This window comes from Coptis chinensis, chromosome 5 (genome assembly GCF_015680905.1).
Source record: "Coptis chinensis isolate HL-2020 chromosome 5, ASM1568090v1, whole genome shotgun sequence".
NCBI classification, from domain to species: domain Eukaryota; kingdom Viridiplantae; phylum Streptophyta; class Magnoliopsida; order Ranunculales; family Ranunculaceae; genus Coptis; species Coptis chinensis.
The window spans coordinates 88,836,625-88,844,299 of NC_141460.1; the positions used below are offsets into that span (position 1 = coordinate 88,836,625).

The window sequence follows — 7,675 nt, forward strand, 5'->3', positions numbered from 1 at the left end:
TTTGAAACTAGATGCAAATGCATTGAACATCGAACTAACCTCTAAAAATAATTAACTGAAAATAAGAAAATGGATGCAGATGTTTTGAACTAATCTGAAATAGTAATTAATAAGAAATTAGAACCTGGATGGAAATGCAATGAACTAATCTCAAAAACTAATTAATGAAACATCGAAAACTAGATGCAACTGCACTGAATTAACCTTAATGAATAACTAACGAGAAATCATAAACCTGATACAACTGCACTGAATTAACCTCAAAGAATAATTAACGGGAAATCGAAAATTTGATGTAACTGCATTGAACTAACCTCAAAGAATAAGTAATGGGGAATCGGAAACTAGATGTAATAACTACATTGAACTAACCACAATGAATAATTAACAGAAAATCGGAAACTTGATGCAAATGCATTAAACTAACCTCGAAACATAGTTGTATTATTTGTAGAGGGAATATAATGTCTCGACAAGTATAGTTTTGCATTTTAAATAATGTTTATCATAATTATTTTATTATGATTGAGGCCGCTTCTATTTATTCAGTAGTTTCAATATCATTTTCGTCACATTGAAAGATTCTCATCAAACTTCAATTATTAAAAGAAGTCGATAGGTTTTATCGAGGTTTGGTGTTTTCTTTTATTGAGAGTTGTCTGAAATTTAAATTAGTGATTAATATAATTTTATATATATCTTATATACTTTGTATAATTACTAACATTTTTTAGAATAATAATTTAATATAACGGCACCGTTCGTAAGACGGGTTTGAAAGCTAGTCCATATCTCATTTATCTCCAATTAAACCTTCCACGTGTCAAACATTGGAAATGCGACGATCTTTTGGAAGATGCTACCGGAGTCACTTGCCCACCTTAATAAACCAGCTTTCCAAAGTCTCCACGAACAGAGGACTGAAAACAAAATGGTTATTGAGGTGAGCATCTCCTTTTGTACAGTGCACGTACATGTTAGACTTGATCAAATTTGTTTTACTGTCACGTACTGATGATGAAATATTGAGCTTATTTTTTTTTATGCCACATTGTTTTCAGGCTTGGCGTATGGAAGAAAGTAATGAGGATCAAAGACTCCCTCACCATCGAAACCCCAAAGAATTTGTCTCTATGAATAAACTAGCTGGTTGGAGTTTTTACTAATTACTTTATTATTGATTCTTTATAAATCTAATTTCGAATTAACTACTTTATTATAGCAGATCTTGGGGTCTTATATTGGCATCTCAATCCAAAAATTACGACAACGACAAAGAATTGCAGAAAATTAGAGAAGAAAGAGGATATAATTACATGGTTGTTAATAAAAATTTAATTTGTTATTAGTCTTAATTAGTTCATTTTTGTTATTTTGTACAATTCTTATTAATTTTGTGACTATTGTAGGATTTTTTGGATTTATGTCCAGAGAAAGTTGAAAATTATGAGCAAAAACTGAAAAACTTTTTCACTGAACACATTCACGGTGACGAAGAAATTCGTTACTGTCTAGAAGGCAGTGGCTACTTTGATGTTCGTGATAACGATGACCGTTGGATTCGAATATGGATTAGAGAAGGAGATATGATTGTCCTACCTGCTGGAATTTACCATAGATTTACTCTAGACGCTGGTAACTATGTTAAGGTAAACTTCGTTGTATCATTTGTTTCAATGGTTGTATGGATGGTTTGGAGCAATTTGAAACCGTTGATTGTTATGTGATTTGTTTGATGTGGAACAAATTTTGGGTGCAGTTGATGAGATTGTTTCTGGGAGAACCAGTTTGGACAGCTTATAATCGTCCACAAGAAGAGCATCCAGCCAGGAAGGAGTACACTAGAAACTTTGTGGAGAAAGCTGGAGTGGCACTTGAAGCTCATTAAAGTGTGTGAAGTGTTCGTTATCTGGGATATATGCAATACAGTGCAAGTATGTTTTATAAGCATGTCTTCCAAATCATAAAGTTAATAATCAGGCTATATATACTGCCTGTATTTGATAATTGTGTACTTCTTTGATGTATCCTAGTGTACAAGTTCAAACGCCGTGGGGTCATGCCTGAAAAATTGAAATAGTATTTTAACTATTTTGAGTTGGTATGCTGTGAGAAATGATTTGCTAGCTGTTTGCACTTTAATTCGTGAGCACTTCTAGTGAGAGACTGAGAGTCTTATGGCCATTGAAGAAGAGTTGCACCATTATTCCGAAGCATAAGAGCCTTGTAAAGTCCGAGCGTACAGGGCGCTGACTTTCATTTTAATGCTACGGCTTGGTCCAAGATCTATGGAAACTGTAATTCTTCATCACCCATACCTCTATACCAAATTTAGATTGATGAAATGTACAAAGGTATCTCTACTGCGTCAGTAACGATTTACAACACATTAGGATTATCATCAATATCATAATCAGGACAGCTGACGGAGCTTTCTGTGTTCCAAGTCGAAAGCAATGATTATATTTAGCCCTCTTGGACGTACGTAAGAAGTTGCTAACCAATTAATAGCGCCATTAACAAGTACCCGAGGATGATATCAGTGAGCAAATTGATCTGTAAGGAACACCTTCGAATTTTCGATCCTTATCTGTACATGTATAATTTCTTTTCTTTCTATAGGCGTGGATTTTTGTTTTGGGTGGGGAGCCAACGTCTGAGTTGCCCTCCCCTTCTAGTAGGTGCAACTTGCAAGGAGTATAACTCGAGATAAGAATGGAAGCGCTGCACCGTTATAAAATATCCGATTTTGCAGCGTATCCAAAACCAACATTACCTCTATAGCTACCCCCCACTGTATTCTCTTGTAGCAGGATTTAATTACCATATTTTGTCAGAACTAGAATGAGACCATTTGGAGACGGTGTAATAGTCCGGAGAGAATTGAATATCTAGTGAGAAATCATTCAGTTACCACAACGATGTGTAACCACCAATGTTAAGCAGTAGTTTAAAGGTTATCTAATTTTTTTTTTTTCTTTTTTGGGTTCGATCAGTGTGTGTTTTGATGAAGAAGGAATTCTAATCAACTTGTTCCAGGATTATTGAGAGTAAAACCTTCGATGATCTCTCTTGACTCTTGACAAGAGCATACAATTTGGCACCATTTTTTTCTTCTCTGTTCTCATGGGTCGAAGGTTCCTGTTTCTCCTTGTACGTTCAAAAGAGACGAAGTTGAGAAGCTCCTCCTCAAAAATTATGAGAGTTTCCTTAGAACGTTATGGACTCTTTGTTTCTTATTATTCACGTTTCCACCCATGCCTCCCAGGGCCGGCCCTGAGATTTGAGAGGCCCTAGGCGAGCTCTCAAAGCGGGGCCTTAAGCTTTAACAAAGAAAATTATATAGGCAAAAAAAAAAAAAAAAATTATTATTTATTTTGAAAGTAGGGGAAATGAAATCTAACCCCACCAAGTCACAAACTAATTACATCAAGTAAAGTATCATCGAAAATTTCCCCGTCTCATAGTTTTAGCTGTAAAATCAGTTATTATATTTGCATAGTCAAGTTCCTCTGCCAAAGCTTTTTCAATAGATAGCATAGCTAATCCATTTAATTTATCTTGCGACATGATCGATCGAAGGTAAGACTTAATCATCTTCAACTTTGAAAAGCTCCTCTCCATGTAGAAATCAAGCGTAATGGGTATAGTTAATAATATTTTGTAAGCAATCCACGCATTTGGAAAGCAACTAGCCCTTAAGTTCAAATGATTTAGCACTTCAATTGTCTTCTTTTCGTCATCTGGTAAAACTTCTTTCAAGAGTTGCAATTCCAAAAATAACTCTGTCTCGTCAATATCGTAAATGTTGTCATGTTTCAAAAACTACTACTAAGTTGCCACAAGAAGCCTTTTAAACTATCTCTGCCTCTTCATAGACTTCAACTTCTCCAAATTAAAAACCTACAAGAACCCAAAAAAATGTTTCTCATATACTTGAAACTGTTCAAATCTACTCTTAAGAAAAGAAAGAGCTTGGTCAACAATAAAAATGAAGTAGTTGACTCTAAATGATTCTTCAAACAATTATACCAATCAAGAACTCAAAATTCTCTCAGCTTTGTATGTCTCAATGTGGCTAGGGCACCACTTTATCCACGTTTTCATCAAATTGTCTCTTTCTTTCCACGAATGATGTTTGTTTTTCAAAGTAAGATTGGGACCTCTTTTCATATGTTCTTAGGCTCAATTTGCATAACACTTGCAACTTCTTTAGCTTCTATTATTATCCTTTCATATTAGATCCATTGTCATAGCCTTGTCCCCTTACATCATTAATATAAAGTTGAAGAGTGCTCAATACAGCTTTCAGCTCATTAAAGAGTCTCAAACCCGATGTATCGCCCACCTTCATAAATTCTAAAAAGAACTCTTCAATCTTAACTAGATTTGTTAAGACATCCATACATCGTATCACCAACGACATTTGTTCTTCATGGCTTACATCTGGAGTGCAATCAAGAATAACTGAAAAGTACTTAGCCGCTTGAATTTTCTTAAGAATTGCATTTTTCACCTCACCTACAAAAAAAATTATGATAACTCTTATAGTAATAGAATGTCACGGATTATCTACCCAAAAGAAAATGCATTAATAACGTCACCTACGAACATCTAAATTAGTTCATTCTGAATGTTGTGGCCAAGATAATGATAGTGAATTTCATGACTTTCAATACGTCGGATGTGCTCTTGCAATATTGGATCAAATTCTGCAATCATTTCAATCATGCTCAAAAAAATACCGTTGTTTTTTTCCTTAATCTTCTCATTGTCCCCGCGAAATGCCAAAGTATTTTTAGCAAGAGCTTTCACAAGAGCAAGTATCCTCAATAATAGTTGTTCTTTTGTTCCCGAATCTTGTGACGACTCTCCACTTTGTTGTTTAAATATGCATAATTAAAACCAATAAAATTTTAACTTAAACAAAGTCATCTTCATTTGAAAATTTACAAATGAAAATGCAAATAACATTGTCAAAGGAAAACAAAGCCTATCTTTGAAATTTGTTTTGCAAAACCACAAGCAAAGACCAATCTTCAACACTAAACACATTCATTTCAATGAACATTTGGGTCTTATAAAAATCTTCCCTAACAACGTATTCTTATTTTCTAACTTTCACCATTAAATTCTTAACTACTGATAAGGCGGATCCTCAAACCACTTTAATGATGGTTTTTGAGGTTCAGGTTCTTCAAATAATTTTATCTTTCTTTTGTCCACAAAATCCTTCACTATCTAATACAACAAAACCAAAATCGTTGTACATCCAAATGAAATCCCACTACATAATAACCCAAGTCCATTTGCGAATGCACTTGGGGTAACCCTCACACGGAAGCCATTATCAAAATTTGCCCACATTATCAGAGTCTCATTTTGGTTGAATAATCAAGCCCTTATTCATCTCTATTGAATTGAAAGAAAATCATTTCCCGAAGGCCATTTAGATTCACTCAATCTCTTCATTCATAAAAAATTGTTAATGAGTTGTGGTAGTCAGGATTTTCATTCATCATACATTTATGACATAATTTTCACTCACCAAATACATTATTGCCCAATTTAGAAATTCTCACTTATATCTGGTCCACTTTCATTCTTTCGTGCCAATGTATTATTGCTTATTTTAGAAATATCTCAATTAATCTCAAACTACTTTTTATTAAGTTCTTGTCAATAGTGACTTTCCGCACATACTTTCTTCATAGTAATACATAATTTTAATTGATGTTTATACATTTATTTCTCCAAACTATTGCATTCAATATATATATTTCAAAACATTATCATAACAAGCTTTCAATATTTTAGCATTTGATTTGTCCATCAAAATATATAAAAGCGTAACACAATTAAACTTGAATCTAAAGTCCGTATTTCTTATTATAGAATTCTCTCGTGTTTTGTTTTTATCATTAATAACGCTATTTATGTCTCAATCTTTTAGATAATTCAAAAGTAATACAAAGGGTTCGACAATATTTTATTCTCTATCTTTAATATAGTAATTCTGATCGGCGGTCATTAAGATCCGGTCAAAGTCAAAGTCGAAAGTCCACTTTCAACACATATGGTCAAAGTCAAACAAAAGTCAAACTGGCTGTTTCAAATATTTTTCAAAGGTCGAGGTTTTGTGAATCACTTGTTTTGAATTGTTCAACCATATAAAATTAGAAAATACACTAATTAGTTTTGGCCCATCATTCAAAAACTTTGGTTCCCAAAAGGTTAAGTGGTTTCGAATTGAACAAACCTCAAAAAACTTTAAATTAAAAGCTCCACAACTATTTTTCAAACCCGTTTTTGGCCCCAAGCCCCGGTCGTCTTCAAAATATAATGTTAAACATCCTTACTGGGGAAAAATTACAACAAAAATCAAATTCAATCTAGATAAGATTAATTCCAGAAAAAACACCACTAACCAACATCTGAAAAACACAACAACCAATTGTTTAGGCAATTTCGCGAAATCAATAAATAGGCCAACCACCAATTCAACCACCCGTTTTAAACCCATTCTCTAAACTCCCGGTCCAAAACAAAACAACCCACGCAATCCAAATACTTTTTCTATGACCCACCCGTAGGTTTGGCGGTTTAATATTCATCTTAGTTTAGCCTTTAATGAAAGCGTGCAACAAATTGATTCAAAGACAATAAACTGTTTTAGTGGTTAACTGGATTAGGCTCTTTTTCACCAAGATTTTCCAAAAAATTTAAACATTTCACTAATCTTCTGATTGAAAAAGTTTTCGGCCAAATCGGTTTCCAGCCAGATTTTTTAAATAACTAATTAAATTAATAAATAAATAAATAAAAAAGTATTTTAAATAGAGCTTTACAAGAAGTATCCTCAATAATAGTTGTCTCCACTTTGTTCTTTTTCTCGATTGATTTGTTGTTGCACACTTTTTATCGATTGTTTCATTCTTTTCCTAACCTATTTTCTAACTCACACCAACTATTTAAGCGTCATTTGTGCTTTGTTTTTGAAGCTTTTCACCAAGATTTTTCCAATTTAAACATCCTTCACTATCCAATTGAGAAAGCTTTCCTCGTTGCTTGAACAACTTACAACAAAAACAAAATATCTTGTCCACCGAATGAGAATAAACAAGCCACTTTCGATCCTGCTTCAAACCATTATCCATACGTCGCACGTAATGGAAGGTTGAAAAATGTCCACCTTCATCATCTCTAGGAAAATCAGTAACATTGTTTCTTATTGGACCTTTTTCGACCAATAAATCCCTATATTTTTTATCAATCTTATCCCAATTTGCTGGATCAAAATAGTTTGTCGGTCCATATTCTCCATTCTCAATCATAGCTTCATTAAGTTCTTCTTGACTTTCAATATTCATTGTCTCTTCATCTTCAGCATTTACTCTCTCTTCTAATTCAACATTATTCATCTCCTTTTCAGCTTCAACATTTGATCTCTCTTCAAATTCATCATTCCCCCTCTCATCATGTTCCATATTCACTATATTTTCAACATCCTCATGCGCAATATCTTCATTAGAAGTCTCTGTTTGTCCACTAGTAGAAAGAAATTTAAGAATACTTCCCGCCTGAGATTGAGCGAGTTTTTCTTGTTTTTGCTTCTTTTTTCTCTTAGCACTATCCGATGGATATTTTCTAGCGCTACTCATAATACTAACCACTC

At 33.6% G+C, this 7,675-nt stretch overlaps 1 pseudogene across 1 annotated transcript; it reads left to right on the forward strand.

Annotated features, from left to right (window-relative positions):
- The first annotated feature begins 791 nt into the window (after positions 1 to 791).
- LOC147499836 (acireductone dioxygenase 1-like) lies at positions 792 to 2,100 on the forward strand (annotated as a pseudogene). Its single transcript, XR_015196098.1, has 5 exons — positions 792 to 943; positions 1,062 to 1,149; positions 1,226 to 1,319; positions 1,410 to 1,649; positions 1,760 to 2,100. The product of XR_015196098.1 is annotated as an acireductone dioxygenase 1-like (transcript).
- The last annotated feature ends 5,575 nt before the right edge of the window (positions 2,101 to 7,675 follow it).